The following is an 11,940-nucleotide window of genomic DNA, read 5'->3' on the forward strand; positions in this document are numbered from 1 at the left end:
CGGGCCCCCATTCACGCTCTGTCTCTCTCTGTCTTTCAAAAATGAATAAATTTAAAAAAAAATAATATTTTCAAGGCCAAAATTCAGTTGAATTACATATAATTACATATAAAATTTAAATAAAAGAAATTAACATGCAGGTTGATAATTAAAGAGCGAGCCTCTCAGAATTTAGAATAGGTTATGGAGACTATGGAATTGAAAAGAGAAGAAAATATTCTGGGTTTAAGGAACAGAGGCAAAGCCACAGATCTTTCAAATATGATACTAAAGAACTTAATAAAAATATATTTTTTGCCAGCTGTTTGCAGATTTTCTAAATTACAGCAAATGAGTTGTAAAAGCCATGTGCCAGATGGAAAAAGGCTCATATTTCCTAAAGTGTTAATGAAGTTTAGTTATAGCAAGTTAGATACAGGGAAAAAAAATGGTGTAAGACATAACGATTTTGTCAGGCCAGCAGCTATCACAATGAAGTACTCATTTGCCTATATTTGGGCATGTTTCCCATATTTGTTACCATATTTATTATATAATGAAATACTGAAAAATGTTCACCTTTTATGCAAGTCAGTGTTAATGGATTTCATTTATTTATAAAAAATAATTAAAATATTATGTGGCATTGTACAACTGCAATAATCCTAAGAATACCTGAATGGTTTCACAAAGTTTCTCCATTTATTTTATTTTTTTAGTTTTTATTGAAATTCCAGTTAACATACAGTGTAATATTACTTTAAGGTTTACAACTTAGTGATTCAACACTTACATGCAGCACCTTGTGCTCATCACAGTAAGTGCACTCTAATCCCCATCACCTATTTCACTCATTCACAGGGTTACCCTCTGAAAATATTTAGAGACGCGTCTAGGAAGAAGTTGTGATGGCCAAGTTCAAAACGTTGAAAGGATTGCTGTGAAATAATAAATGCGTGTTGTTTTAAGCAACTATGTTTGTGGTCATTTGTTACATAGCATTAGGTAAATAATACAAGACCATATATGATTCTGCCATTCAGAAGATATTGGAAGTATCAGCAATATACACTAATGCTGACTGGAGCCTTTGGCAAAGACCTATAAATGCCATCGAGTTGTGATGGCTGCGATTAAAACTAGAAAAATTATCTGTAGCTACCTCCAGGAGTACTCTCTTTGAAAAGCAAATTATAACCCCTTTTAGGGATTTAGTAGCGTTCGAATACTCATCAAGTCAGGGTTTACGTCCGAATAGTATTGCAATAGAGAAGATTCACCTCATCAAGCGGAAATGACATATTTAGGACTGTGCATCACGGGTGACCACTAGTATTAGTGATCACATAAGGGAACAGGCAGCCAATATCTTTGAGCCCTACATTAATTCCCTCTTAGAAGTTACCTGATCCCATAATTACAAGGAGTTAAAAAACTCTAATCTATTGTCAGTTATTAGACGACTCCCAACAAGTATCACGGCTAAAGGTGGAGAACCAACATTCAATCCCGGAAGGCAGCTACTTTGTGACCTGTGATAGCTTCATTTGGCTGAAGAAGGAAAATATATATTTCCTAAAGGAGCACAAAATTAAGAGTGATATTTCTCACTTCATCAGAAGAATAAATAATGGCAAGGTATGGATGTATACTGTTCCTTAGTAGCTAATAGACTGGCTTTATGGTCAGGAAATGGTCCCTAGATGACTGGAGGATTAAAGGAACCCTACTCTGGCACTGGAAGTGATCTCTTAGCTACTTTAGATGAGTAGTAATAGAGACATTCGAGCAATACAAATTTGGGAATAGGGAGAATCCCTTTCTGAACCTCACTATCAAGCATGTGCTCTATTTGCTTTCTCATTGTCCGTTATGGGACAATTGCTGAACTATCAAAAATTGCACACCAAAGGCATAAAATGAAGTTTGATTCCTTCTAAACATATTTTCAAAAATGCTTGCCATTCAAAACTATTGTTTCCTCTATTTTAAAGGCATATTTTTAGATTTTTAATTTTGAGCAAAAATAATGCTACATTTGAGATGGAAGAGTTCTATATTTTAGGTAAAAGAAATTACACCAAATCTTCTGGTATCAGTTTTACCACTACAGATACTACTACTGTTATCTCCCATTTATTTAATATTTGCAATGAGTTGGATATTGTTTAATCACTTCCCTTGATTTCTCTTTAACTAAATTTCACAATTGTTTGAGAGAGTATTATTAATGTCAACACCGTAAGTTAATTGATTTTACTGAGGCACACACCTGGTAAATGAGTAAGTGTTTGAACCCAGGCAAGCTGCTTTCAGAAATGGCATTCTAAAGCACTTTGTCCTATTGGATTTGGTAATATCAAGACATAATTCCTCTATATCTAGGTCACAGATAATACAATACCATATATTATTATAAGCTGCTCAAGTATCTAAGGTGTGATCTTGCTCCAAATTTTTTCTGTAGACGTACATAGAAATGATTCTGCTAGAATTTTCTGGCCCATGGAGTCATTTCCTAAGTACATTCCCTCTACTTCCAAACAAACAGTTCTAACTGATGATTAGGAATACATTTCAAAATGTTAGTTTCTGATACATGCTATGGTATGGAACTCTGAGGGAAAGTATTCTATATTTTTTCCATGTGCTACAATATATCCACAAATATTTCCAGAAGACAATTCTAGCTCTACTGGCAGAGAGTGTTGGAGTCAACTGTTCTGTAGTGTTTGGACAGCTTACTACATGAGGTTCAATACTTATTTTGTTTCTCAGTTTTTATAGTAGAATGTCACCTGCACTACAGAAGTTTTCTTTAGCTCATTTTTGATTATGATTAAGTAGTTGTGTAACAACAAACTTGGATGACTTTTGTCCAAGTTCTTGGGAAGTAACCTCTAAACCCTTGGACTTTCCTTGGTCATAAGAATGTCCTTGATTTTCATGGTGGACTTCAAGGGCACCTACAGGTTTATGCTGAGGTGGCTCAGTGGGGCTGGGGGAGGGGAGATGCATAGTTCGTGCTAAGGAGATGACTCAAGATAGAAGTTGGCCATTCCAGAGAGGAAGACAAATCACGTAAGGCTTAGAGCTTTCTGTCACATGATATCAGCCAGATCTCTAGAGAGTGGAGAAGGCCAGAAATTTCAGTTCAATAGCATGATGAATGATTCCATCAACAATCCACAAATAATGAAACTCCAACAAAAACTGTAGAAAATGTAGCCTGGGTGAGTGTCCCAGTTGGCAATGCTGTGTGTTATCACACAGTGATGTGCTGAGAGGTTGTTACCTGACTCCACAGGAGGAGGACAACAGAAGTGTTATGTTTGGAATCCTCCAGGACCTTGCTCTATATGCTCTGCCTTCGGCTGCTCTGATTTGTATCCTTTTGCTGTAATAAAACTGTAATCAAAAGTATAACTCTTTTGGAGTTTTGTAAATTATTCTAGCAAATTATCCAACATGAAGAGGTAGTGAAAACTCTCCAATTTATAGCCAGCTGGTCAGAACTGATTGTTGCCCAGGGACTCTCAAACTTGCAGCTGCTGTCTAAAGTGAGGGCTTGTGGAGGACCATGCTCTTAATCTATGAAGCTTGGTCTAAGCCAAGATAATTGAAGTTAATAGTCTTTGCAACAGAAGAATAGTGAATTTAAACATGTTGATTTTACTTCATAATTTAAAAATATATCAGTGAAATACTGTGAGATATTTAAGATCACTTAAATGCAGTACATTGTCTATTATGAGTTTATGTGTGGTGTTTGAATATTAGAATTGTATTAACATCACAGAGAAAAATGTATACATTAGGTTCAAGTATCTCCATGTGTTCAAGCTAAGTGTTGTTGTCGCAGTTTATATTTAATTCAAAACAAGTTTAATTTGTGTCTTCTATACTTAAGTGTTCTTAGGGAAGCTCGCAGAAGAACAGGAAGCAGCCTCCACCTACCTTTGGTGCACTTTTGGGCAGACCAAAGGAATGACACTGGCATCCATGGATGGGACAAAGGAGGCCATGCAAAGCACACGTGGAAAGCCAGGGATATGAATGGCCATTTGTGTAAAGAAGTTTGGAAGTGCCTCTGCTACCAATTAATTCTGTGAAAAGGCTTTGGAAAGAGCAAAAATGAGATGATAAAGTGTTTTTTTTTTTTTTATTAGAGAAGCTGTGGACTCATGTTGGTGCTCTGCCATGCACTTGCTATGCAATCATAGCTAAGGCACAGTCCTTAAAGAAATGAGAAAAATACAAAATAATGGGAACCTGAAGATAATAGAGATAGCATCACCCCTGGGCCTTCTTGTGCGTCTGTTTATTTATGTTGTGTACATCAGGAAGCACTGGTCTCTGTCATTCAGCACATCTTCAGCAACGTTGAGGCAGCTGCGGGAGAATGGAAGGGCCAGTTGGCCCACACCAACCTCTCCACAGCTAGAAGTGATCATGAAGTCTTCTGCAGGATCATGTTCGGCACGGGGATTCCTGGTACCCACATATTCATCTTCTAATTTGCACAGTAGGCCAGAGAAGTTCCCAATTTGACCCGTGAAAGCTTCAGAGCACTGAAGCCAGGCATTTCTGCTTATTATCATGATCTTGAAAGAGTAGTAAGAGAGAGTGTTAAACAGCAAATTCATTTTGCCTTCTGAAAGGTCACCTGTTTGTTCCTTGAGAGAACAACAGATTTATACCTATTATTAGGATAAAAGGCTCAGAAGCAACTATAAAGACATGAGGTGAAAGAAGTGTTTAAGGCATCTCCTTCCATGTAGGAGAGGACTGTGTTTTCACCATGAATGGAATAAATGAAGACATTTCATCATGGATCACAGCCAGCTTCCTAATGGGTGGTTGAAGGCCCCCCAGGAGGAAGCAGTATAGGCATGCTGGATTTGTGGGGAACATCCACTCAGTTCATCTTACTTCCAAGAGTTGAAGCACCCTTCTGACATCCCCAGTCATTAACGTAACATTGTTCCAGATGTGTAACAGAACCTATAATTTCCATTTCTACATCTACTGGGTCTTGTATTGATGTTGGCCAGGCTTGTAATTAGTATGGAAAAGAATCTGCTAAAGTTGGAAAGGAGTTGCTCAGCCCTGGTTTGTCTCCCAGTTTCAAAGGAGAATAGGAACGTGTTGAAATAATATACAGATTATCAGGACAAAAAGTGGTTAGCCGCCATGTGTTGTGTGCTAGCAGAGGGACAGAACAAACAAAGCGAGCTTTTAAAACAAAGCAAGCAAAATGGAAGACGTGAAGAACTTGGATTTTTATGTATTTTCCTACTACCATGATTTTGCAGCAAATTTTGGCCTTCTAGATACAGATAAAGGAGGCAGTCTTGTGGCTGGAGACTTTGAGACTTCAAACAAGTGTGTGTGTTAGACAATGGAGACTCATCCACAGAAAAAGCCTTTTGTATGTATGCATGGATATCACCTATGTCAGCTTGCTACCGCAAGAATTCATGTTTCTAGGGAACAAAGTGCTAAAGCTGACTCAGAAAATTGACAATGTTAAGACTAGTTATGCTCTGGGAGCCATTTTTCATTACATCGACTCACTGAACCGACAGAAAAGTCAAGCCTCTTGGTAGCCCAGCTTCTCAGCTTTCTACTGCCAAGCTGCCCTATTCTCCCCTATCTCTCAGTCAGCGCTCAGGTTTACCTTGGGACCTCCTCCCCAAAGTGGTGACAGTCTCCACATTTTACGATAAATAAGTTCTGAAGATCTAATGTATAATGTTGTGACCATGGCTGTAGTTGATAGTGTAGTATTGTATAATTGAAATTTACTGACATGAAGTGTCGTCATCACAAACACACATACACACACACGCACACACACACACACACACAAGGATATGCTTGCTAATTAACTACATTGTGGGAATCCTTTTAAAAGGAATACACACATATATCAAACCATGTTGTACGCTTTAAACTTATTATGATTTTGTCAGTTTATACCTCAGCAAAGTTGAAAAAAGTCAAAAACAGAAACAGATATTGCATACAAGAGAGGACTAAGAACGTGTTTGTTGATACACCCATCCTTGCGTTTATGGTACACGTTGCCTCTATCTGTCTATTATACTCCTTAGAGTGGATTTTGAAGCATGGGCAAATGGTTTTGGCTATGTCCCTTCACTTTAATCTTTAAAATGAACAGAAAAGAACCATACATCTTTGTGGAGCTGCCTCCCTAGCCTGGTCTGTCGGGTGGCCAGACATCGGCCGATGTGAGTTTATCCTCGTATTAACTGTTGGAAGGGCCCAGAGTGTAGCCTAACAGCCTGTTCCCTTCTAGCCTCAGGGTGGGGGGCACTTCTGTGCAGACCCACCCCGGGGATGGGCAGGATTCTCTGTGTGATGGTCCTTGGCTTCAGCTTTATCTTCCTCACCTATGTAGCACTGAGGTCTCATGGCAGAATGGCACCTTTGTCTCATGTGACCTGAAGAGTGGAGGTGTGGAAGAGGTTCAAGAGGAAGAAGTAAGATGCATGTCCAGTTCTCAATGCTTCCATCTACCAGTTGGCTGTAAGTGGGCCGTGGACCAGATAGGGGCAACGTGAAGTCGTTCAGGCCAGTGACACCCAGCTTCCCTTTCCACACTGGCACCTCTGTCTCCAGGGTTGTTGCTGCTGTGACAGGGCATTCCTGTGATGCAGGAGTCTTTTACTGTTCTCTCTGCTACCTGCCTGGTTTCTTCCTGGAAGGGTGAACCTCTGCATTCTCTGAATGGGGTCATTCTATAGACTGTCCTGGCTACTCTCAGTGTGAGCCAAGTAAAAGCAACACACACACACACACACACACACACACACACACACACACACACACACACGCACTTGGCTCTCTAAGAAAGATGGATCCAGGGGTAGAGTCCTATGAACTTTGTAACTGAACATGTTTATCTCCTCCTTGAGTGTGGACATGCACAATTACCCAGATGTCTGTTTTCCTCAAATCCTTGGCTGTTTCGGTTTGGATTTAACTGACAGAGCTGTCACCATGAACAGTCCTGTGGATCCCAAGGAAGAGGGTTTAGGAGATGCAAAATATCACTTTGTAAACCCTCATGTGCCCTGAGGCACATGCTTAATTAAAAACAGTGCTTAAATATGGGGGTGATGTTGAGAGTCAATTGTAAGAATATTTATAGTTGTATTGCTTCGGTTTAAAGGTCTGTGAACGACGACATCTCTGTAGTGTGAGTGCTGCGGAGCTCGTGGAAAAATTATGTTCAGACAGTGCCTGCTTTTCCAGGGACTTGACTCTGTCCAAGTGCATCACTAACCTGGAGCAGCAAAGGAAGGGCAGATGATGCTGCGGACCCCGCTGTGCTTCTCATCCGTAGATCCTCATTCAGGGGTCTGCCTGAATCAGAAACCCAAGCATCACCCTCTCTTTACTCTGTCTGCTATCTCTTTTTTTAAAAGTTTATTTATTTATTTTGAGAGGGAGGGGGAATGGGCAGAGAGAGAGAGAGAGGGAGAGAGAGAATCCCAAGCAGGCTCCCCACTCTCAGTGTGTGGAGAGTGGGGCTGGAACTCACAAACTGTGAGATCATAACCTGAACTGAAACCAAGAGTTGGATGCTTAACAGATGGAGCCACCCAGACGCCCCACTCTGTCTGATGTCTTAAGGCAGAGTCCATTCACCCACTGGCAAAGGGATATCCTTGATACTTGTCCAGACCCATCCTGTGTCCTGCTGGTCACCCCTCTTCATCAACAGAAGTCTATTCCTTGGGAGACAATGCATTCATTCTGCTTAAATGTGGTTTAGGGTCTTCCCGTCTGACTCTTAGAATCAATCATGCAGTGAATGTACAATAAATAGAATAAGCTGAACCTTGCATATTCTGTCCAAAATAAAATGGTTTACAAGGGCAAATAAATAAAGTGTTCTTATAAAAATTTATCAAGCAAGAGCAAACTTGCCAAAAAATGTATTATATGTTGCTTAGTTCTTTAGTGAATAAATTACAGTAACACCTTTAAATAATATGTAAAGGCATATTTTTTTGCGCCTCAACCACATATAACCTCAGGATCTAACCCTATTGCCTAGAGTCTTATATATCACACAAATTTTTACAATTAATAGAGTAAATTAGGGGCACCTGGGTGGCTCAGTCGGTTGAGTGTCCGACTTCGGCTCAGGTCATGATCTCACAGTTAGTGAGTTGGAGCCCTGCATCAGGCTCTGTGCTGACAGCTCAGAGCCTGGAGCCTGCTTCAGATTCTGTCTCTCTCTCTGCTCTTCCCCTGCTCACACGCTGTCTCTCTCTCAAAAATAAAGATTAATTTTTTTTTTAAATAGAGTAAATTACACAAAGTTTCAAGTGATCAGTCAGTTTTACTTTCCATAAGATTTCAAAAATATATGTATCAGAAAAGAAAGTAAAACTTAGAGCTACTGATTGTGTCATGCTTTGCCAAAAGAAATGGAGAGTGAGACCACTTGGAACAAAGTTCTTAACTGCTATAGGGTGAACTATGAGAAGTTAAAGTTTTACACACAGAGGAGAATTAAGTTCCCAGATTTCAATGATAGAGTACTTCTATTCAGAAAAGCGATGCAGTAGTTGTCTTTCCTCTATTCCAAAATAGGCTATTAATGCTGCTAAATTCTGCTGAGACATTTCTGCAAGTCAAAGAGCATTCTTCTTCCAACATTAATTTATATGTGAGAAACTGTTTCTAACATCACCGATTAAAAATTCTTTGGGAAAAAAATCTGATTGTTCTGGCATAAGGGAGGTGTCTACTCCTTGGCCAGTTAGGTGTGACTGAACAGCTGGAGGGAAGTCTTTGCAAATCAAGGATTTTGATCCTAACACGATAGCAGTGTTTGAAGTCAAACTCATACTCACCCTTTCAAATTTCTGGTAGCTATGTATAGGAATTTTATTAATATAATTATATAATTGGTAAAGAAATGAAATATTTTTTACTAACGGTGATTAACTGACTTTTCCTCTTTTCATATTTTGGCTATATTGCCTCTAATCATTAATATGTAATAACTGAGAGGATTTAAAGTTAATCTCATATAATCATATATTTCAAAGGGAAATCTGATATAATCATAGATTTCAAAGGGAAACTGGTGCTGTGTATATTCCTCCTGTTACATGATTTCATTGAACTTTCTGAAAGCTTATTGTCTTCTCTTAGATCACATCTGTACCACCAGCTTATTTATTTCCCCTAAGATTAAGGATTGCTTTAATAATAGGGCTCCCAAATCCCCAACACAATGTGCATGATAAAATAATGTGGAAAGAGGAGATGAAGTAATCCCTAGAGAAAGAAAACATGTTTTCATATGTGCCTTTTCATTCCACAGCATGTTGGTGAGCAGAATAAATAAAAATGTGTGTGTGTGTGAATGTGTGTATATATGTCTGCTGCTCTTGAGGTAGCTTTCTAAATATTAACATTCAACCTTTGACCCTATCCTATCCTTTAAATATGCATAATTGATGTGGATACACACACACACACACACACACACACACACACACACACACACAAATATTGATTTGATAGGTGATTTGATTTCATTTCATAGGCCATTGTTAGGAAGCCAATATAAATGTAGCTACTAAACATTCAAATGATCACTGAGATCATGCAATTAAAAAATTTATGCATGTAGAGGAATCCTAAATTCTTTCTATAGTTAGCGTAGCTCTCCATAATCCAAAATATAAACCCCTAAATTTCAATGCCTTAACACAAGAGAAGTTTACATCTCACTCGCTTAGCTAGCTAATGTGGGTGGATTCCCGTTTGATGCGAGATTGTCTCCTCTGTAGGTTATTCAGGAACCAGATTGCTTCCAGATGGTGGTTCTTCTGTCCCCCAGACACTCAAGAGACTTCTGTCCTCAGTCCTTGAGTAGGTAAAGAGAAAGCAAGAGGAAGGTGTTCTGATTCATAGTTCACTTCACCGAGACACATCTTGTTTTACTTTCACGTTCGCTTCCATTGGAGACAGCTCTTTTTACCACCACAGAAAGGGTCTAGGTAATGTCATCTCTTAGCTGAGAAGTCACTTCCCAATGAGAGCTGTATAAAAAGGGGGAAAAAAAAGATTTTTTTGAAAATCAGTGTGCTGCATCCTCCATAAAAATAGCCAGGAAAGTTAAAAGAAGCTTCTCACTTTGCAAAGAGTTAAATAATCTCAACTTCATACAAAGTTTAGCACTCACCAAGTCTGAATCCAAACTTTAAATTTTCTCTCTGATGGGAAATTGTAATGAAGTGAAACACAGATAATATATGGCATCATTAAGGTTTTCTTAATTGGGAGTTGTTCTGGACTGTAGGCTGTCCCTCAATAGATAGACAGATACTTCTTCATTTTGCTATTGCATGTGCCAAACTAGAATTTACCATGAAAGTATAATAATAAAATAACAATATGCTAATTAATTAATGTAGTGGATATAAAGGTATTGCTTATAAGTTACACTGTATTGACCGATGCCACAGAATTTGCAAACAAAATAATCTATCACATAGTATGTAATTTATAAGATTAAGATAGCTTGAATTCAACTATAAATTTGTGAAATCTCCATTTAAATAAATATTGCAGATATGTATAATACAGGTACTTTTTATTGAATTCTTCATAAACACATTTCTATTTTGATTTTATTATTTTAATGATTGGATGTATTATGTATTTATGTGCATATTTATATACTTGTTATTATATGTTGCCTCATTATTACTATCTTATGCTTTTATACTTCACCTTATTATTACTATCTCTGCTATTGATTAAATTCATTAAATATTACGACTGGGCTGATTTTAGTAGAAATACTTTGAGTTAATTGAAACCCACTAGGATTTTGGCTTCTAAACTACAGTATGGAAAGTGGTAAATAGACTGCTAAGGAGAGACATAGCAAAAACTCATTAAAAACGCTAATTAGCAAGCTGAATCTTTCTGACTTACCCACTTCACTAATCTGCTAGCTAAACACATCATAAAAATGTTCCTGCGTTGGAAGTGAGCAAATATCCAGAGGAAGGCTGTTTTGAATTTCCAGATTACTTTCAATTAACTGGATGCAGAACAATCTAGAATATGAACGGCTGTGTTATTGCAATTGTATTGTAAGTCCCTAAATGAGCCTTAGTGTCCAGTCACTCTACCTTGGGCAGTATTGACTGTTTCTGTTTCTTCTCACCCGCTCCTTACCCTCTTTCTACTGAATCATTTATTTAGTTTACAGTTTCTGGTACTTTTATTATATCATCTTTCACATTTTGTTTTTTACTGCATCTACATTATTACAAATTTTATCTCTTCTACTGGATCGAAAGTTCTGTGGAGTCAGGGATTATATTTTTTTACCTTAAACCTGTTTGGAAGTGTTGAATCTGAGAATAAGTATAGATGCTGCACTAGGTCTTTAAAAATTTGTTCCGGAGGTGGAGGTGGAAGATTATATCTGGCTACCAGTCCTACTGAACACACGTCTTCCTTCCGTGTGTGTGTGTGTGTGTGTGTGTGTGTGTGCGCGCGCGCGCGTGCACCTGCACGCATGGGTGTGAAAGAGAGCGTATGAAGGTAATTATATCTTCCTAAAATACATTAGATGAATTTCTTTATTTTAACATCTTGAACAACTGATATAAATAAGATACTGATAAATAAATAAGTATTCTTCACATTGGGAATCTCATGATCTGGACAGTAGAAATGGCAATTCATAGGTTCTTAGTCCCTGGCCACAAATCTAAATCTTTATTATGTAATAAATCTAAATTTTTACTATTTATTAATAGCAAAGTTTGCATTATATTTTAAATTTATATGTCTATTTATGTTTTATTTCTCAATTTGCTTTGGCCTCTCTCTCTTTCTCTCCCTGTATATAGATACATATAGATATAGATATATAGATACAGATAGATG

General features: G+C 38.0%; 1 pseudogene; it reads left to right on the top strand.

Moving 5' to 3' along the window:
- The first annotated feature begins 4,224 nt into the window (after positions 1–4,224).
- LOC109267663 (ectonucleoside triphosphate diphosphohydrolase 6-like) lies at positions 4,225–5,588 on the top strand (annotated as a pseudogene).
- Positions 5,589–11,940: the final 6,352 nt, after the last annotated feature.

The sequence above is a fragment of the Panthera pardus genome, unplaced genomic scaffold (genome assembly GCF_024362965.1).
Source record: "Panthera pardus isolate Hobbes unplaced genomic scaffold, ASM2436296v1 HiC_scaffold_2, whole genome shotgun sequence".
Lineage (NCBI taxonomy): Eukaryota > Metazoa > Chordata > Mammalia > Carnivora > Felidae > Panthera > Panthera pardus.